Here is a 21,980-nt window from a genome sequence, read left to right as displayed (position 1 = left end):
CCCCCAGACGTAAATTAAGCCAACCTAAGCCCAGGTGTAGACACTACTAGTTCAATGGAAGAATTTGTCCATCAATCTAGCCACTACCTCGAGGAGAGGTGGATTTATTACAGCGGTGGAAGAAAGCTGCAGCATTTCTAGATTATACATACCCAAAGATACTTAGGCTGAACTATTGTGCCACATTTATAAAACTTGATCTCAAAAATTAGACTCGGAGTGGGCTGGGGGGGGAGGAATCTTTCTTTATTCAGAAAAGCAACGTTTAATGTTAACTTAAAAAGTTTGCTAGAGGCTTATGGATTCAGCACATTGTTTATTTAAAGGTTTTAAGAGATTACAATAAGTTTAGGCCTTAATGTATTTTATATTAAATTCAGATTTCATTTTATAAAAGGTTTATTTTTTAAAAGAAGTTATAATTTAAAACAAAAAAAATCTGATTTTTAAAAAGTTATCCATTTTTATCCACCCTGAAACTAACAGGAATATGTAAAGCTACACAGAGTTTTAGCCAGCTATTAAAGACACTACATACATTTTCTCACCGAGGTTTTCAAAAAAAAGTCTACATCATCTTATAACCATGAAGTTAGTGTGCCATTTCATATTTCCTGAAACTAAACTGCATGTTAAATGAGTTACCCGTTAGCATAGTCACTAAGCTTTAAAACCCAAATGTTAAAATTTCAGTATTGTAAAAAATTTACTAGTGTCCAGCTTTATACACAGTGTACATAATTTTTTTCTCCATTTCACTCAGGTACCACCTACACTAGCTGATGAAAGATATGTGCAGTTGTCGCTATTAATTTATACAGCTGTCCAGTATTAAGAGTAAATTCCAGAAGGGACAGTGTGCATTTACCAAAATTCAAAAGGTAACATTTTAACAAGATATATCTCAAAACCTAAAGCGACCTGCCCAATAACCTAAGCCACAGAATTAGATAGCTTTAGGACAGTATTCAATTATTTATACTTTAAATCTCACCAGAAGGTTGGATGCTTTAAAATGCAATTCTACATAGAGTAGCCATTTTAACTATTCATATTTTTAATTTTTCAGATTAACAGGAGAATGATGTTAGTCTCAAAGTTAATACTGCAGCATGGTACTGTTAGAGAAGTTACCATTATGCCTTTTCAGATAAGGTATACAAGTCAAAATGCTGCTTCTATTAAAACTATCCTTAAAACTTTATCCATTTGTTTTTATTTGAAAAGCTTATAGTCAATATACTACAGTGATCTGCCAGCAGAAAGTTATAAAAACTCCCATTAACGTCTAACACCGTAACTTAACCCCACCCAAATTACACACACGTTCACCCACTGTGTCACACTTCAGTTTCCTGTACTAAGCAAGCTTTTTCCCCTCACATCTACCACCACCACAGGAACATACCTCCAAACCGAATGGGAGTTATGCATCCCAGTTAATAGAATCCTAGAAATGTAGGGCAGGGAGGAACCTCAGGAGGTCATCTTCTAGTCTATATGCTAAGATAGGATTAAGTATATCAGCACCATTTCTGATAGATATTTATATAACCTGTTCTTAAAAGCCTCCCAGGAGGAGGCTTCCACAGCCTCGCTAAGTAATCTGTTCTAGTGCTTAACTATTACTATAGTTAGAAATTTTTTTTTTTTAATATACAACCGAGATCTCCCTTGCTGCAAACTGAGACGATTAACTCTTATCTTACCTTCAGTGGACATGAAGAACAATTGATCACTGTCCTCTTTATAACAACTTTCACATATTTGAAGAAATATGTCCAACCTGAGCCCTCTCTTGATTAAATAAGCGAAATTCTTTCAGCCTCTCCTCAAAGGCCATGTTTTCCAAACCTCTTGCTTTTGCTCCTCTTCTATGGAGTTCTCCAATTCTTCACATCCTTCTCAAAGTGTGGTGCCCAAATCTGGATACAGTACTCCAGTTGAGGCCTCCTCAGTGCCAAATAGAGAGCGATAATTACCTCCCATGTCTTACATAAGATGTGCATACAATCGCAGAAGGACTCGTGTGTAACAGCATCAAACTGTTGACTCCTTCAATTTGTGAATCACTACAACCTCCAACCTTTTCCGCCTAGCCAGTTATTTCCCCTCTTTTGTATTTGTGGATTTGATTTTTCCCTCCTAAGTAAAGAGCTTTGCATACATTTTTATTGAATTTCATTTTATTGATTTCAGACAAATTCTCCAATTTATCCAGAGCACCTGGAATTCTAATCCTGTCCCCCAGAATGCTTGCAACCCGTCCCAGCTTGGTGTCACCTGCAAGTTGTTTTTGTTTATTTGATTGTTTTGTTTTAAGTATGCAGTCCACTCCACCATCCTAATCATTAATGAAAACATGGAATAGTACCAGACATAGAACAGATCTGTGCAGGATCCTACTTGATTACAGCCTCACTTTGACAGGGAACCACTGATAATTAGTCTTTGAGAACAATCAGTGCATGCCAATATCACTTAAAATATTTAGAAAGGATGTACTTTACACTATACAACAAACAGGACACATGGTCTAGTTGAGGCCTCTAGGCACTAGTACAATAGTAATTCGAAGTAATAAAAAATAAGAAAAAATCATCTTTCCTTTAGAGACTGACCTTTGTGGAGAGAGGACACCAAGCATAGCACTGGGGAGGAGGGAGGGTGAAGCAGAAGCATGTATTATTCATAACACTCTATGACAATTTGGATATGAAGTCGTTAATCCTAGTACAATTAATGAAGGTTTTTATGAGTTTATGACCAAGCTGTGTGTCAAGAATTGTTTTGATCGTATGTCTGATAAGTAATTTTGGAGAATGAACTTAAATGATTCCAAGCTTTCCAGTGGAAAAAAAAACAAACTTCTAGATTTGATACTTCTCTCTGCTACCTGGAAAATCATATATATATAAAAAACAAACAGTAAACATCACCAGTTTAATAATTAAATGGAAGAACAAAACTTAAATACATTTGCATATGGCCTGGTCTACACTAGAAGATTAGGTTGAGCCAGCTACATTGCTCAGGGGTGTAAAACAATCTACACCCAAGTGACATAGTTAAGCTGACCTAAATCCTCATGTAGGCAGCACAAGGTTGACAGAAGAATTCTTCAGTCAACTAGCTACTGCCTTTCAGTGAGGTAAATTACCAATGGCAAAGACAGCATCTACTCTGAAGCGCTATAGTGGTGCAGCTACACCACTGTAGCATTTTAAGGGCAGAAGAGCCCTCTGTCTTATGTGAAAGCTACATGACATCAACTAAGCCCTGGTCTACACTAGGACTTTAGGTCGAATTTAGCAGCGTTAAATCGATGTAAACCTGCACCTGTCCACACGATGAAGCCCTTTATTTCGACTTAAAGGGCTCTTAAAATCGATTTCCTTACTCCACCCCTGACAAGTGGATTAGCGCTTAAATCGGCCTTGCCGCGTCGAATTTGGGGTACTGTGGACACAATTCGACGGTATTGGCCTCCGGGAGCTATCCCAGAGTGCTCTATTGTGACCGCTCTGGACAGCACTCTCAACTCAGATGCACTGGCCAGGTAGACAGGAAAAGAACCGCGAACTTTTGAATCTCATTTCCTGTTTGGCCAACAAGGCAAGCTGCAGGTGACCATGCAGAGCTCATCAGCAGAGGTGACCATGATGGAGTCCCAGAATCGCAAAAGAGCTCCAGCATGGACTGAACGGGAGGTACGGAATCTGATCGCTGTATGGGGAGAGGAATCCGTGCTATCAGAACTCCGTTCCAGTTTTCGAAATGCCAAAACCTTTGTCAAAATCTCCCAGGGCATGAAGAACAGAGGCCATAACAGGGACCTGAAGCACTGCCGCGTGAAACTTAAGGAGCTGAGGCAAGCCTACCAGAAAACCAGAGAGGCGAACGGCCGCTCCGGGTCAGAGCCCCAAACATGCCGCTTCTATGATGAGCTGCATGCCATTTTAGGGGGTTCAGCCACCACTACCCCAGCCATGTTGTTTGATTCTTGCAATGGAGATGGAGGCAACATGGAAGCAGGTTTTGGGGACGAAGAAGAGGATGATGATGAGGAGGAGGTGGTTGTAGATAGCTCACAGCAAGCAAGCGGAGAAGCCAGTTTTCCCGACAGCCAGGAACTGTTTCTCACCCTGGACCTGGAGCCAGTACCCCCGAACCCACCCAAGGCTGCCTCCTGGACCTGGCAGGCGGAGAAGGGACCTCCGGTGAGTGTACCTTTTAAAATACTATACATGGTTTAAAAGCAAGCATGTGAAAGGATTAATTTGCCCTGGCATTCGCGGCTCTCCTGCATGTACTCCCAAAGCCTTTGCAAAAGGTTTCTGGGGAGGGCAGCCTTATTGCGTCCTCCATGGTAGGACACTTTACCACTCCAGGCCAGTAACACGTACTCAGGAATCATTGTACAACAAAGCATTGCAGTGTATGTTTGCTGGCGTTCAAACAACATCCGTTCTTTATCTCTCTGTGTTATCCTCAGGAGAGTGAGATATCATTCATGGTCACCTGGTTGAAATAGGGTGCTTTTCTTCAGGGGACACTCAGAGGTGCCCGTTCCTGCTGGGCTGTTTGCCTGCGGCTGAACAGAAATGTTCCCCGATGTTAGCGACGGGGAGGGGGGAGGGTTGAGGGGGTAGCCACGCGGTGGGGGGAGGCAAAATGCGACCTTGTAACGAAAGCACATGTGCTATGTATGTAATATTAATAGCAAGGTTTACCCTGAAAGAGTGTAGCCACTGTTTTATAAAATGTGTCTTTTTAAATACAGCTGTCCCCTTTTTTTCCCCTCCACCAGCTGCATGTGTTTCAATGATCACAGGATCTTCTCCTTCCCAGAGGCTAGTGAAGATTAGAAAAAAAAAAAAAAAACAAAAAAAAAAACAACGCACTCGTGATGAAATGTTCTCTGAGCTCATGATGTCCTCCCACACTGACAGAGCACAGACGAATGCATGGAGGCAAACAATGTCAGAGTGCAGGAAAGCACAAAATGACTCGGAGGAGAGGTGGCGGGCTGAAGAGAGGGCTGAAGCTCAAATGTGACGGCAGCGTGATGAGAGGAGGCAGGATTCAATGCTGAGGCTGCTGGAGGATCAAACCAGTATGCTCCAGCGTATGGTTGAGCTGCAGGAAAGGCAGCTGGAGCACAGACTGCCGCTACAGCCCCTGTGTAACCAACCGCCCTCCTCCCCAAGTTCCATAGCCTCCACACCCAGATGCCCAAGAACGCAGTGGGGGGGCCTCCAGCCAACCAGCCACTCCACCACAGAGGATTGCCCAAAAAACAGAAGGCTGGCATTCAATAAATTTTAAAGTTGTAAACTTTTAAAGTGCTGTGTGGCATTTTCCTTCCCTCCTCCACCACCCCTCCTGGGCTACCTTGGTAGTCATCCCCCTATTTGTGTGATGAATGAATAAAGAATGCATGAATGTGAAGCAACAATGACTTTATTGCCTCTGCAAGCGGTGATCGAAGGGAGGAGGGGAGGTTGGTTAGCTTACAGGGAAGTAGAGTGAACCAAGGGGCGGGGGGTTTCATCAAGGAGAAACAAACAGAACTTTCACACCGTAGCCTGGCCAGTCATGAAACTGGTTTTCAAAGCTTCTCCGATGCGTACCGCGCCCTCCTGTGGTCTTCTAACTGCCCTGGTGTCTGGCTGCGTGTAACCAGCAGCCAGGCGATTTGCCTCAACCTCCCACCCTGCCATAAACGTCTCCCCCTTACTCTCACAGAGATTGTGGAGCACACAGCAAGCAGTAATAACAATGGGAATATTGGTTTCGCTGAGGTCTAAGCGAGTCAGTAAACATTCTACCACCATTCTGCACTTGCTCAGCCTGTAGTTGAAGAGCTCCTGACTACTGTCCAGGCTGCCTGTGTACGGCTTCATGAGCCATGGCATTAAGGGGTAGGCTGGGTCCCCAAGGATAACTGTAGGCATTTCAACATCCCCAACAGTTATTTTCTGGTCTGGGAATAAAGTCCCTTCCTGCAGCTTTAGAAACAGACCAGAGTTCCTGAAGATGCGAGCGTCATGTACCTTTCCCGACCATCCCACGTTGATGTTGGTGAAACATCCCTTGTGATCCACCAGAGCTTGCAGCACTATTGAAAAGTACCCCTTGCGGTTTATGTACTCGCCGGCTTGGTGCTCCGGTGCCAAGATAGGGATATGGGTTCCGTCTATGGCCCCACCACAGTTAGGGAATCCCATTGCAGCAAAGCCATCCACTATGACCTGCACATTTCCCAGGGTCACTACCCTTGATATCAGCAGATCTTTGATTGCGTGGGCTACTTGCATCACAGCAGCCCCCACAGTAGATTTGCCCACTCCAAATTGATTCCCAACTGACCGGTAGCTGTCTGGCATTGCAAGCTTCCACAGGGCTATCGCCACTTGCTTCTCAACTGTGAGGGCTGCTCTCATCTTGGTATTCATGCGCTTCAGGGCAGGGGAAAGCAAGTCACAAAGTTCCATGAAAGTGCCCTTACGCATGCGAAAGTTTCGCAGCCGCCGGGAATCGTCCCAGACCTGCAACACTATGCGGTCCCACCAGTCTGTGCTTGTTTCCCGAGCCCAGAATCGGCGTTCCACAGCATGAACCTGCCCCATTAGCACCATGATGCATGCATTGGCAGGGCCCATGCTTTCAGAGAAATCTGTGTCCATGTCCTGATCACTCACGTGACCGCGCTGACGTCGTCTCCTTGCCCGGTATCGCTCTGCCAGGTTCCGGTGCTGCATATACTGCTGGATAATGCGTGTGGTGTTTAATGTGCTCCTAATTGCCAAAGTGAGATGAGCGGCCTCCATGCTTGCCTTGGTATGGCGTCCGCACAGAAAAAAGGTGCGGAATGATTGTCTGCCGTTGTTCTGACGGAGGGAGGGGCGACTGACGACATGGCTTACAGGGTTGGCTTACAGGGAATTAAAATCAACAAGGGGGTGGCTTTACATCAAGGAGTATTTCAGGCAGGACTTCATGGAGGGTTCCAATAAGAAATGGTGCACCTAAGTAATTGTTCTTATTGGAACAAGCAGGTTGGTCTGGCCTCTGATTGATATATGGCTAGATTTACTTTGCTGCACCTTCTCTGTGAGTGACTGCAGTGTGACCTAGAGGAATGAGTCCCCTAGACGGGGGAGGGGGGGAAGCAAATGAGTACAAAACAAATCTGGTCTATTTCTTGTTTTGATCCACTCCATCTATCTTTTACATCTTTGGCTGGCAGCAGATGGTGCAGAAGGACTGCAAGCCATCCACATCTCACGGCTGCTCGGCAGAAGACGGTGCAGTAGGACTGCTAGCCATCCTCATCTCTTGCCTGCCTGGCAGAAGATGGTACAGTAGGACTGCTAGCAATCCGTATCGCCTGCCTGCTCACCATAAGATGGTTCAATAGGGCTGACTGCAGGACTAAAGAGAATGACCTGGTCAAGTCACTCCAAATTTAGTCCCTGCACACGTCTGCCCAGGCGCTCCTGGCCGATGTGGCCAGGAGCACCTCGGACATGACGATGACGGCTACCAGTCCTACTGTACCGTCTGCTGCCACAAGGCAATGGGTTGATGCTGCTGTGTAGCAATGCAGTACCACATCTGCCAGCACCCAGGAGACATACGGTGACGGTTACCTGAGCGGGCTCCATGCTTGCCGTGGTATGGCGTCTGCACAGGTAACTCAGGAAAAAAGGCGCGAAACGATTGTCTGCCCTTGCTTTCACGGACGGAGGGAGGGAACGGAGGCCTGACGATATGTACCCAGAACCACCCGCGACAATGTTTTAGCCCCATCAGGCATTGGGATCTCAACCCAGAATTCCAATGGGCAGTGGAGACTGCTGGAACTGTGGGATAGCTACCCACAGTGCAACACTCCGGAAGTCAACTCTAGCCTCGTTACTATGGAAGCACTCCGCCGAGTTAATGCACTTAGAGCATTTTCTGTGGGGACACACACACTCGAATATATAAAACCGATTTCTAAAAAAACAACTTCTATAAATTCGACCTAATTTCGTAGTGTAGACGTACCCTAAGACACAGACAAAAGCTTCAGAGACTTCAAAATAGTTAAGTAGCTAAGTACCAGGGCATGATGGACAGAGGTAGCAAGATTTATGGCTTTTCCTTTTAATTCACATTAAACTACCCTCATACTCATTTTCCTAGTCTTTTGACTAGGGATATATAAAATATGAATCTTACATAAAATCTAAATAGAATGTATGCGTTCAGAAAAATGAACTATGTAACACTGTGGACTATTCACAGGTTAAAGCAGGGGTAGTCATTTTTTGTCAAGGTCCAAATTTCTTGGTCAAGATACAGTCAAGGTCCAGACTCTGGAGAAGCATTTTTCACACCGCAATAATGATAAGTAAATAAAAGACTTTGCAGTCTGTTCAAAAGCATCTGGCAGTCTGGATTTGGCCCACAGTCCACCTATTGACTACTCCTGAGTTAAAGGAACATAGCAACAACTATACCTCGCCAGATTAATGGTCATCTACATCCTGTTTCCAAAAGTGAGACGCAGCAGTGTTTCAGAGGAAGGTGAAAATACCCACAATGGATAGTTATGCAGGAACTTGTAAATGGGGAATGGTTTCTTCCTAATCCCCTGTCCCCCACCCCAATCAGCTCTTCTTAGCTGTGCTTGTAGCCATTTGATGGCTGTAACAGTGAAACCCTAGGTAACCCTCCAGGGACTGGAACAGTCACGTATCCAATGTCATCAGGTGTACGAAGCTATGGCAAACAGTTGTACACTACAAGATATGCCAAGAGGCTAAACTACTACTGCAATTCTGAAAACAAACACAAAAACAAAAATAGATTTAAGACATTTAGACCAGTTAGAAAATACTGAGAACTTGTTTATGTACACTTAATGAATATTCTAGCACACAATTTTAAGTGTAAACAAGCAACAGATCATTTCTAACCTGTTTACATAAATATTTTATACAACAGTGCTCACAAAAGAATTCCAAAATAGTGTGTGCGTGTATATTTATATACATCTCTTAGCCCTACTGTCATTTAGTGTTGGCAATACTTTAAGTTGGGGGCTATGCAAATGAAGCATCAACTATCCATCCAAGTTTATGATTTCAGAATCCACAAAGTTTTTTCCCCAATTTTAAATTCATTTTGTTTTCAAGGCAGGTTAATAGTGTTTGTCTGTCTCAGACAGAGATAGACACACCCTCTACTGAAGAGAGGTGGGAGAACTCAAACCTAGTTTCTACATCTAAGGAAAAACAAAAGCCTAGTATTTATGTTTAAACATGCTTGATTAGGGCCTGTTTGTGCCAGCCTTATGTTGAGTAGTGCCTTGCCACCACAAGAAGTCTCACTGATTTCAATACACTGCATTTCAATGGTACTATTTGTGGTGTTAAAATCTTCCTCAGTGTAAGAGTGGCAAAATCTGACCCTTAAAGTGTTAGTCACTTCTGACAGTTAATCAAAATTCCATATTTCAGTTAATCAAAGCTTCATTAGCCAGAGGCTACTAAAAGTAAGTTCTTCACAGAACTAAGCTTATTTCTGGTCATTTTTGCAAACTGTACTCTTTAAATTTCTTACTCCTGGGGGGCATTCTGCACCAAAAAATTAAAAATTCAGCGCACAATATTTTAAAGAGTCTGCAAATTGTATGTGTCAAAACACTACATAATCACACCAGTTTCAATTACTTTGGTAATTTATTTCAAAATACCTGTCGGCAAGTATGTCTGTAACAATACAGACAAACACAAAAATTCCCCCAGGAGTAGAGAGTTAAAGAAACCCCTATGACAACCCAGTTCCTGTTCCTCTGCCTCCATGCCCCCTGCAGAGCCCAACCTGGGGGCTAGACGCCCAGAACCTAGCCATGCCCCCGCCCCCAGCTAACACACCCAAATCCCCTCCTGCCCAGAGCCCAGCTGCAGGGTCCCCCCAAGCCCAGATAACCACACCTCTTCACCCCCCCTGGACCCCCCCACTTGCCCAGATAACAGCACCCACTCCCCCTCCCCCCTGAGCCCAGCCCACTTGTCCAGACACCTGTACCCCTGCCCCCACAGCCCAGCTGTGGGGTGAGCCCAGCCCAGACACCTGTCCCTCCCCGACAGAGCCCAGCTTTGCCCCCCCAGCTCAGACACCTGCCCCTCCCCCCCAGAGCCCAGCCACAGGCTCCCCCTTGCCCAGATACCCACTCCACTACCCCTCAGAGCCCAGGGATCCTGAGGGAGAAACAGTCTGATGCTGGGTCTCAGGCTTGTATAGTTTCCTGCGCATTGCTGTCTCCTTCCCTTAGGGCATACGGGGAACTGCAGCTGCCAGGAATCCTCTAGTTCTCTCCCATTCCCAGGGCAATGTCTTCTATGTGTGAGCTGGTTAGTCTCTAAGGTGCCACAAGTACTCCTTTTCTTTTTGCGAATACAGACTAACACGGCTGTTACTCTGAAACCTGTCTTTATGCAAGGCACTGCATTTAGGCATATGGAGTGGAATAGGTATGCATCCGATGAAGTGAGCTGTAGCTCACGAAAGCGCATGCTCAAATAAATTGATTAGTCTCTAAGGTGCCACAAGTACTCCTTTTCTTTTGACTATATGAAGTGATATTACAGCAACTTCTAGAAAGTCAAGTCATTTCATCCAGAGAGGCTACTGCTACTGTATGTGTTGCAATACCAAAGCATAATGGAGCAAGCTGAGGATAATTTTATAGATTTGTTTAGAAACTTTGGCCAAAAGATATATGGCTGAAACTTTGAGCCACATTCTGATAAACGGTATGCAACTCCCATTACCCTTCCTTTCAAAGAACCTAAATGTTGTTGCTCATGTCACTTTGTTTCCTAAACTGTAAGGTCTATGGGGCAGGAGCCGGGCCTTCTAGGTGTCTGAACAGTGACTAGTAGGAGTGGGGCCTCTGGGCATTACTGTAACATTTAGTGATATAAATACTTCTATTCACGGTAAAATTGCATCCATTAAGTTTCTGTCCCCAAATCAACATTTCTTTGGCACCTACGATGAGCAAGAATTTAGAATACCTAGTAACTAAAGTCTCCAAAGGTTGTGATCACAGATGTCATATCTCATGTTTTCAATATATTTGTCCAACAAAACTCAGAGGTACTAGGGAGTTTTCAGGGAAATCCTCTTTTTTTAAATTCAGTTTTCCAGCTGGAATAGAACATTGTGGGTATAATTTTCCAAAAGTCACAGAATTTCAGCAGCTCAGTCTGTTTGACCCCAGAATCTGTTCTTTGCACTCTGCTTTGGACTGACACAGAAGGCATCCAGAAACTACAGAGAGATTGACATGCAACACTCTACCTTCCAGCCTTTGATGATATCAGAAAGCACATAACACCATTGCGTCAAGACCCACATAGGTTACCACTGAAATTCTGGGTTCATTTCGATGTCCTGATGTTTATCTATAAACTCCTGAATGGACCCTGGGGCCTGGTTAACCTGGAGGCTGTTACTCTTTACTCAGGCTATATCTTACTTCTGGGGGAATTCTGCGCCACTGCATGTACACAGAATTCATGGCCCATGCAGATTTCTGTGCTTCCCCGCAGAAAAAATGATTTCTAAAGGGAAAGCAAAGTGAAGTCGCAAGAGCGGTCACGTACCCCCTTCCTGGCAGTGCAGCAGGTCAGTTTGGGCACCCAGAGCAGCTGGTAGAAATGTAAATCACCATGGGGGAGGGGGAGGAGCTGGGCAGTCATGCGTATGAGAAGAGAGACACACTCTGTCCCTCTTGCTCACTATTGCAGCATGCTTGGCATGGAGGGGGCAGGGCTTTGGGGTGTTTCTGAAGAGGTAGGCACAGGGCAGGCTCTGTTCCCTCAGGTGGAGGAGACTGTAGCCACCTGCCTGCTCAGTGAATTGTTCCCATTGTTCTTAGTGAATTCCCCCAGGAGTATAAAAGAGGTGTAAAAATGTTAAGGCTCCTTTACATTGCCAGAGCGGTGTAAAGGACAGTATGGTCTTAGTAATGCTTATGGTGCTTTAATGATTAGAACAGGTCTAAATTTTTGGATTGAAGAAATTTTCTATCAAAAATGTGCTCCATGAACTATTTGCTATTGACCTTTCTGGAGATGGTCAGTAGCCAGTATAAATTTGTGAGTTTGAGTCCCCAGCCCTCAGTTGCTCCTCACTTGCCTATGATGCAACACTGAGCATACGGCTGCATATATTTGTTGACTAATAAACTAGAAATAAAGGGTCAAACCTAGCTCCCATTACTAGAAGGGGTTTGGTGATTTCCTCCAATGCTCCCCACTCCAATTCACCATCCATTGTATTGTAGTTTAAGTAAATTACCAAAGTAATTGAAATCAGCTTGATTATACTACATTATTTTCACATAAAAAAATAGGCAGAATTTTGCAGAATTTTTAATTTTGAGGGGCAGAATTCCACTAGGAGTAACATCTACCCTTAAAACACTACAGCAGTACAGCTGCAGCACCACAGTGTAACAGCTCTCTACAGCAAAAGCCACCTCCCCAAGAAGCATTAATTAGGCTGACAGAAGAATTCTTCCACTGACACTAGCACAGTCTACACCAGGGGTTAGGTCTGCTTAAGTATGTCACTCAGCAGTGTGCATTTTTCACACAGCTAAGTAATGTAACTGGATCAACTTAACTTTTTAGTGTAAACCTGGCTTGAACATGGATGCTACAGCTGGAAGAGCTCAGGCTCAAAATGAGGGGAATAGGACATTTCTCAGTGGAAAGTCCTCATCTGCACAATTCACTGTCACAGGAGATCAGATGAGCCACACTTTAAGAACTCACTCTTTCTATGGGCCTTTAAACAATTTTAATCAGGGAAACTTTAAGACAGTTATCTTGGTGGACTGTAGAATATGCCAGAAGTCAAATTCAGGAGAGAACTTCGGAGTCTCTCCTACTGGAGAAGACCGATTGCATTTTGTAGATATGATCTACTATATGGCTATTGTATGGCAACACATCCCCAACATCCCTCCCCACTGCTGACTTATGAAAGGACATTCCCTTCTCCTTCCACTCCTGGGGGATTTCTGCAGCACTGTGCAATGCAGAATTTCCGCCCCTCCTCCCCCCACCCCAAAATGGGCTACAGTGCCGCTGGCCGCCACTAGGGGCCGCTGGACCAGGCAGAGGCCAGCTCACAAATAGCAGACTAGGGTCGGGGGAAGTGGAGGAAACTGGAGGGTTCCCAGCAGCTGCATTTCCCAGCATGCCCTGAAGGAAGGAGGCAGCTGCACAAAGGAAACTCCATGCAAGCTTGGGACTCATCATGAGGCTGTTTCTCCCTCTAGATCCCTGGGCGGTACAGAATGTGAATGTCTGGGCTGGGGAGGGGAGGGGAGGGGAGGGGGGCCCACAGCTGGCCTATAGGGAGTGAGAGAGCCTGGGCTGGGAAGACCCCACAGATGGGCTCTGGGGGGGGGAGAGGGGGAGGCGGGAGGCGTGTCTGTCCCCCTACCCCCGCTGGGCTCGGTGTGAGAGGAGGCAGAGAAACAGGACCTGGGTTGTCATAGGGGTTTCTTTAACTCTCTACTCCGGTGGGGGGTGTGTGTGTGTGTGTGGTTACAAACATACTTGCTGACTGGTATTTTGAAATAAATTACTAAGATAACTGACAGATTTCAGAGTAGCAGCCGTGTTAGTCTGTATTCGCAAAAAGAAAAGGAGTACTTGTGGCACCTTAGAGACTAGCAAATTTATTTGAGCATAAGCTTTCGTGAGCTACAGCTCACTTGATCGGATGCATCCTCTCTTTTTCCAAGAGAATTGAAACTGGTATGATTATATAGTGTTATTTTGACAATAAAATTTGCAGAATTTTGCAGAATTTTTAGGCGCAGAATGCCTCCAGGAGTAACCTTCTAACAAGAAGTTGTTCAACTCAGAAATTTTGATGGCTGTAAGTTACTAGAGCAAGGTTTGTGAAAACATATTGTAGGGACAGGAAAAAAAAAAAAAAAGAAAAAGGCCAGAAGGCTCTTTTTGCTTGATCAAGTACTATATCTTGATGCAAGGTCCTTATACTTCACTGTAACTAATTTTATATGAAAGGAAAGTGTTAACCATAGTATTGATTATAAAACCTCTTGATATATTTAAAAAAAAACCCACACCACACACACAAGTTTGAGGTTATTTTAGGAGATGGTTTAAAAACCTCATCCTGCAAGGAGTTTCATGCTAGTGTATTCCTGTGCCCAGGCAGATTTCATTCCAGGTTCGGGTCCCAAGTATATTTTTGAGCATTTAAATAAACAATGAAATACTGACATCTGAATCACTCCTTTCCTAAAAGCAGAAGACAAATTGGAAAATGTTTCTCAATACATAAAAAGAAAAGAATTCCAACCTTAAGATGTATCTGATTAGTGAAGTTAAAAAAACAAAAACAAAACACCACACAAACTGTTAGCATTTGAAATGTACGATTTACAATAATCTAGTGAAAAAAAACTGTATTATATGTAACTGTGGGTTTTATAGGAAGAATGTCAGAAATACACAGAAGTGCCTTGAAATGTAGTTAACTTGTCCTGTAGAGTTTAAATTAAAAATGCCAACTTTAAAGAAGAAATTAACAAAGGCTGTCTTTAACTATGATTAAATATCAACTCAAGAACAGTAGAGATATTAACATAAATTTTATGGGCTTTGCAGTACTCTGATAAACTTTAAAAGTAGAAAATGGCACTTTGTTCTTAGCCTTATGTATTACATTCAAAAGTCATGAAAAAGCTCGCAGGTTTTTCCACTTCTCTTTTCACTATTCAGAGCACATCCCTAGCTCACCATTCTTCTGGCTTCCATGGATCAACTTAAAACAAGACCAAGCCATCTGTGCAATTTTTCAAGGTCTTATTTATTAATATTTAAAATGAAGTTACATAAATACAAGATTACTATTAAATAAGTTACTTTCCATTCAAATCATCTACCATTAAAACAGTTATTTAATCTATAGGTTTACAATTTCCTTCAAAGGCTACATATCATATTAAAAAATTCAATGAGCAGATGAAAAGAGCAGCCTTCTGCAGTTAAGTGAATGATGGGATGAAACTGCCCACACCTTGACTGTTACATGGTATGAATATATATAAATGATCAGATGAAACACAAAACCCTGAAATAAACATGGACATCGCAGATACAAATGTACACCATAGGAGCAAGCTATTGTGGGTCAGTGCAAGTATTAAATTACAAAAGCTTGTGACAGCAGACACAGAGCTATGCATTACCTCTTTAATTCCAAGGAAGTATTCATAATAATGCACCCATAAATCAGCTTTTCAAAATTTCTCTCATCCACATGCCTGGGGCAAGTAAACCATCTTTTTTCCCCATTATAACCATTCGCACAAGTAGATAGTAAACATCTGAGACACAATTTTGCAAAGCTAATATATGTGTATATATTACATACAGACGTATATAAAAATTCTAAAATACCATCAATAACCTGTATTAGCCTCTGAATTATGCTAAATCTAACTATATGGTATTAGCAACTCAATTTTCCCTTTCTACCTAGACATTTAAAATTTGACATACTGTATATGATTCTTGTCTGACTTAGTTTGTGGGTTAATTTGAAAGTTAAAGACAGGAGAAGATCTGCTCTGACTTTTCGGTGGAAGTGTCAATTCCGAGTTTCCCCACCTCTGCAAGAGTGGCCACTCTCTAAACTATAAAATTTTCCAGCAGGCCCCTCTTCCTCCAGCAGGCGCTGCAAGCCAGGTACCCTTCCCATCAGCGCCGGGCTCTAAGGGCACCCCCGGATCTGCTCGCCCTGCAGTAACCCCTCCGCGCACGGACGGGGCTGGGCACTGTACCTGGAAGTGGAGCTTGACCCCACGCTCCCCTCCAGCCCCTTTGCCCCCATCCTTCCCCCACCCCGCTCCCCTCGGCTTTCGCTGATGGCGGGCGGAAGGGAGACGGCCGCCGCGGTTGCTCCCCGCCTCCCCTTGCGGGGAGCGGGCCTCCGACAGGCCGAGGCGAGCGAGCCCGCGGGGGGCGGGTCGCCTCTCTGCGGCCGGGAGCGGAGCAGGCCCCCCAGTGCCCCGCTCCTCAGGCGGGGGAGCCCGAGCCCCAGCCGGGAGACTCCTACCGTTCAGCTGCGGCGGGGCCGACGCATCTCAGCCCCGTCCCGGCTCCTCCCGGGGCCCCAGCATCATCTGCTCCCGGGCCCACCCGGCTCCCGCTGCCTCGCAAGGACGGCGCAGCCCCAGCCAGAACCCCCACCGAATGGAAAATAGCTCCCCGGGCCCAGGGGCGGAGAAGGATGGGGGAGTGACAAGGAGACAACCAATCACAGAGGACCTATACCTTCATAGGACCAATAGGAACAGTACAGGCATCGAGGTGGGGCCACATCCAGCCTATAGGAGCGCTGCGTTCGTACTGGCCCCGCTAGAACCGCTCTAGCGACCCTCCGTTGACTGCCATCTTGGATTCAGGCAGATTGCCCAGTCCTGAAGTGGTCTCGTTAGCGGCCATTTTGGATTCGGGCAATAAATCCGGCCAAAGGGATTGATCACGTGGGGGTAAAATTAAATGAGGAAACCGTTAGCTGGAATGTTCTATGGCCTGGTTCTGGGCCTGGTAGGAAGTAATCTTTAGTAAAGGGCATCAAGGGCCTTCCCTGGCCTCCAGCTGACAGGAGAGGCCTGGCCAACCTTATGCCTTGGGAAACCGCCGGCAGTGTCCAGCACAGCCTGGAGACTAAAATAACCATTGCATCTGGTACAGGTGCCCTGATCTGGTTGCCAACTTTCTGATGGCAGAAAACTGAACACCCTTGCCCCACCCTCTGCCCTGGGGCTCCGCCTCTTCTCTGAGCTGCTCCTCCCACTCATTCCATCCCCCCTTCCTTTGCTCGCTCTCCCCCACCCTCACTCACTTGCTCATTTTCACAGGGCTGGGACAGGCCGCTGGGGTACGGGAGGGGATGCAGGCTCTGGAGTGTGGCCGGGGATGAGGGATTTGAGTGCAGGAGGGGGATGGGGCAAGGGGTTCAAAGTGTGGGAAGGGGCTGCGGGCTGGGGCAGCGGGTTGGGGTGCGGGAGGGGATGAGGGCTCCGGCTAGTGATGCAGGCTTTGGAGTGGGGCTGGGAATGAGGGGTTTGGGTGCAGGAGGGGGCTCCGGGCTGGGGGGTGGGGCCAAGGGGATGGGAGTGTGGGGAGGGAACTCCGGGATGGGGTAGAGAGTTGGGGTACAGGAGGAGCTGCGGTCTCTGGCTGGGGGTGTGGGCTTCAAGGTGGGGCCAGAAATTAGGGGTTCAGGGTGTGGAAGGGGGGTCCAGGATGGGGGAGGGGGTTGAGGTGCAGGAGGGGGTGCGGGCTCTGGGAGGGAGTTTGGGTGCAGGAGGGGGGAGGGCTCCTGCTGGGGGTGCTGGCTCTGTGGTGGGGCCAGGGATGAGGGGTTCAGGGAGTAGGAGGGCACTCTGGTAGGGTGACCAGGTGTCCGGTTTTTGACCAGAACTCCCAGTAGAAAAGGGACCCTGGTGGCTCCAGCCAACACCGGGTCGTGGGGGTGGCTCAGCACGGGAATCATACAGACTCTGGCCGCTAGGCCACACTACCCCACCAGTGAGGGGTGATTATATGAACTCCGGCTGCTAGGCCACAGTACCTTGCTTGTGAGGGGGATTATATGGACTTTGACCATTGGACCACACTGCCCTGACACTTGAGATGAGCCACATGGACTCCAGCTGCTAGGCTGCACAACCCGGCTTGCAAGGGGGATTATATGGACTCTGGCCATTGAGACGCACTGCTGCAACGCTGGGAGTGATTTACATGTACCCTGACCAGTGGGCCACACTGCCCTGATGTTTGGGGCGAGTTACACGGACTCCGGCTGCTATGCCGCACTACCCCGCCTGCAAGGGATGATTAAATTGGGGATTTAATTGGGGATCGGTGCTGCTTTGAGCAGGGGGTTGGACTAGATGACCTCCTGAGATCCCTTCCAACCCTGATATTCTATGATTATATGGACTCTGGCCATGGGGCCGCACCCCTCTGATGCTGGGAGCGAGTTATATGGACTCCAGCTGCTAGGGCCCACTACCCTGACCAAGGGGTGATTGCAGGGATGGAGGCCATCGAGCCGCCCACAGAGAGGCGAGCCCGCGAACTTGGGAGTGGCGAGGTCCCGACACCCCATTCCCCCGCTCCCTGCCCCAAGGGAGCGGTAAGGTGCCAGGCCTGCCACAACTGGTGGAGAATGTGGGCAACGATCAGGGCCTGAAGGAAGGACCCAGACACCCAAGATGGAGCCAGAGAAGCTGCTGAAATGGCTGCTGGACAACCGACAGCAGCAGGCAGCACAAGAGCAGCAGCAGCAGCAGCAAGCACAGTTGCTCCAACAGCTCCCAGAACAACAGCAACTGCAGGTGGCACAGCAGCAAGAACAGCAGCAGCTGCTGATTTGGGAGCTGACTGCCCAACAACAGCAAACCAGGAGCAACTATTTCAACAGATGGCAACTTTGCTAATACATGCACCAAGTCCTCCCCCAGGCTCGGCCGGGGGCGGGGCCAGGGATGGCCTCGGAGGACTACCAGTGTGCCTAACAATGATAGAGTCTGGGGACGACCCTGAGGCCTTTCTCATGACTTTCGAGCAGGTTGCAACCACAGTCCAATGGCCCACCACAAATTGGGCCACTATCTTAGCCCCTTACTTAACTGGCCCCGCTCAATCCTCATATCGCAACCTCAATCCGCAGGAGGCACTGGAGTTCTCTAAGGTCAAGGCAACCATCTTGGACCAAACGAGCGTCAATTCTGAGACTTACCGCCAGCGACTCCATCGAGAGCAGTACCCGCTGGGGGCCAGGCCACAAGCCATGGCTCAGCAAATCCGTGACCTCTCTTGAAGGTGGCTAGAACCAGAATGCCAGACGAGCATTCAAGTAGTCGAGACCGCGGCCCTAGAGCAGTTCCTCCAGACCCTACCTACCAGGGGGAAGGAGTGGGTGCAGCGGTACCACCGAGGACCCTCACCAACACGACCTCCCTGATGGAGGATTACATGGCAGTGGAGGGAGGGGAGAAGATCAGCTCCAAATTGGGGAACTCGGGTGAACGGAACCCAACCCCGGCATGGGGGGGGTGCAAAGTAGAAGGGGGGAGCCCCCGTTTGTATACCCTGTCATCAGGGACCCCACCGGCTCTCAGTGCAAGGGACCCAACAGGGCGAACCTCATGTTGGGCCAAGATGACTCATCGGGAAGGCAGAAGGCAGATTACCTTCCAAAACACCTCACCCAGAGAAGGAAAGCAAGACCGGTGTTACGAGTGCAAACAGATAAGGCATATCCGGAGGGACTGCCCATACCTGGTTTGTAATTATGAACAGATTTGGGCCGCCAATCAGTGTGACCAGAAGTGGGAGCTGGATAAGATTGTTGTACCAGTGAAAGTGAATGGGACGTCTACTGTGGTCTTGGTGGACTCAGGATGTAGCCAGACAGTCATCCGGGCTGGGCTGGTAGAACCCACCGGCCTCACCATGACCCCCATAGGCCTGCAGTGTATTAATGGGGACATGAAACCCCACTGCACTGTCTGGCTGCAGCTTGATGCTACTCAGCACGGCGGGCGGTGCCTAGTAGGGGTGTCCCCAAAGTTAGCATACCCAGTGATTCTGGAATGCGATTGGCTGGGCTTCGCTGAGCTCCTGCAGGAGTGGGGTACCCGGCCTGCGAGGAAAAGATGGGTGCGGGCCGACAGGCATGGATTACTGTGCCAACCAGTATTGGACGGCCCCCTGGAGGAGCCCTCAGAGAATCCCAAGATAGCTGAAGGAGGCCGAACTCCTGCCGAGGCACTGACAAGGGAGGGCCAGGGATGACTGGATGCAGATGCTGATTTCCCAGAAGAGCAAAGGGGGGACACCACCCTCAGCTGGGCCTGGGAGCAGGTGACGGACTCCCCAGAGGAGGAAGCCCCACCCTGACACCGACAGCAAGGCCCCCATTTTGAGATCCATAACGACTTTATCAGGTGGTCCAGGAACCACAAATGACCTGCACCAACTGTTGGTCCCGTGGTGGTTCCAGAGGAGCTTACTCCACTTGGCTCACTTAGTACCTTGGACCAGGCATCTGAGGAGGGAGAAAACGCTGCAACGGGTGGCCCAGAGGTTCTTCTGGCCGGGCATCCATCAAGAGGTGCAGGATTACTGCGCCTCTTGCCCCAAATGCCAGACGGCCAGGCCAAATGCGGTACCAAAAGCCCTCCTTGTGCTCTTGCTGGTGATTGGGATGCCCTTCGAGTGGATTGGCCTGGACTGTGTGGGGCCCTTGTAAAAGAGCAGTTTGGGCCACAAGTACATCCTCATCGTGGTCAACTATGCCACGCAGTACCCAGAGGCGGTACCTTTACCAACCGCCATAGTCCCGGTCATCGCCAATAAGCTCCTGCAAATCTTTGCTCATGTCGGTCTGCCATGGGAGATACTGATGGACCAAGGTACTAACGTAACTTCTAGGTTGATGGCGGAGCTATGCCAGCTGTTAAATATCCATGCCTTAAGATCTCAGTCTACCACCCTCAGACAGATGGATTGGTAGAGAGATTTAACGGCACCCTGAAAGCCATGCTGAGAAAGTTCGTGGAAGACTACCCTTGGCACTGGGATAAGTTGCTCCTAGCGCTCCTCTTTGCCATGCAAGAGGTGCCACAGGCTTCCACAGAGATTTCCCCCTTCAAACTCATCTATGGGAGGAAACCCCAGGGAATCTTAGATCTCCTAAAAGAAACATGGGAAGAACAGGAGACCGGGTCAGAGGATCCATTCAATATATCCTCCACCTACGAGAGCAGCTCTGGGAGTTGGGAGCCTTGGCATGAGAGAACCTGGTGCAGGCCCTACGTCATCAAGAGGCTCGGTATAATAAGGGGGCGAAGATAAGGAGTTTTGAGCTTGGGGACCGTGTCCTCTTGTTGTTACCGTCCTCCAAATCTAAGCTGTTAGCAAAGTGGCAAGGTCCCTTCAAGGTGACCAGATGAATAGGGCCTGTCGACTACGAAGTTCGGGTGTCAGGGCAAAGGAAAGACACTCAGGTATACCATGTGAACCTCCTCAAGGCCTGGAGAGACCAGGAAGGTCTGATGATCACCCCGTACCCTCCAGAATCCGAACTGGGGCCATTGGCTGATGAACCGGCAGAGCCAGAGGCGGCAGCCAGAGGCCAGTAGCTCAACCCGGTACAGCAGGAGCAGTTACGACAGTTGATATCAGCTTTCCCCACTGTCTTGTCAGCCTAGCCAGGGAAAACCATCATATTGCCACGATCCCCGGCCTCAAAGTGAGGGAGAATCACCGCCTGCTCCCCAAGAAGATGTGGGAGACTGTGCAGAAAGAGCTCGAGGTGATGTTGGCCCTGGGAGTGGTTGAAGAATCAAGGAGCGAATGGCTGAGCCTGATAGTGCTAGTTCCCAAGCTGGACAGAACAGTCAGGTTCTGCATTGATTTCTGTAAGGTGCATGCGGTCTCTCTCTTTGACACCTATCCCATGCCGTGGATGGACGAGCTGCTGGAGTGACTAGGCAAGGCAGCATTCATCTCCGCCCTAGACCTGACCAAGGGATATTGGCAAATACCTTTGACACCCACCTCCAGAGAAAAGACAGCTTTTCCAACACCATTTGGCCTCTACCAATTCATGATGATGCCTTTTGGGTTACATGGAGCCGCGGCTACCTTCCAGCGGCTCATGAATCAAGTGCTGAGCCCCGACAATTCATATGCCATAGCGTACATCGATGACATCGTCATTTACAGTGCCAACTGGGAGGAACATCTCTGGCACCTCACCAATGTGCTATGAGCTCTGGGTGAGGCAGGGCTCACCGCAAACCCAGCCAAATGTCACTTGGGCCAACAAGGAGTGACTTACCTGGG

At 47.6% G+C, this 21,980-nt stretch overlaps 1 protein-coding gene across 2 annotated transcripts in view; it reads right to left on the bottom strand.

The window, feature by feature from the left end:
- The window catches only part of SOCS5 (suppressor of cytokine signaling 5), a 48,439-nt gene extending 32,134 nt beyond the window's left edge, over window positions 1-16,305 (bottom strand). Inside the window, exon 1 of one of the 2 annotated variants that reach the window (XM_074949387.1) lies at window positions 16,171-16,305. The gene's annotated coding sequence lies outside the window, so the exon portion shown is untranslated. The remainder of the gene's footprint in view (window positions 1-16,170) is intronic. The other variant, XM_074949388.1, reaches the window with a different exon arrangement.
- Between the last annotated feature and the right edge of the window lie 5,675 nt (window positions 16,306-21,980).

This window comes from Natator depressus, chromosome 3, assembly GCF_965152275.1.
Source record: "Natator depressus isolate rNatDep1 chromosome 3, rNatDep2.hap1, whole genome shotgun sequence".
NCBI classification, from domain to species: Eukaryota; Metazoa; Chordata; order Testudines; family Cheloniidae; genus Natator; species Natator depressus.
Note: the sequence above shows the minus strand (reverse complement) of the source record. Positions and strands in the feature narration are given on the sequence as shown.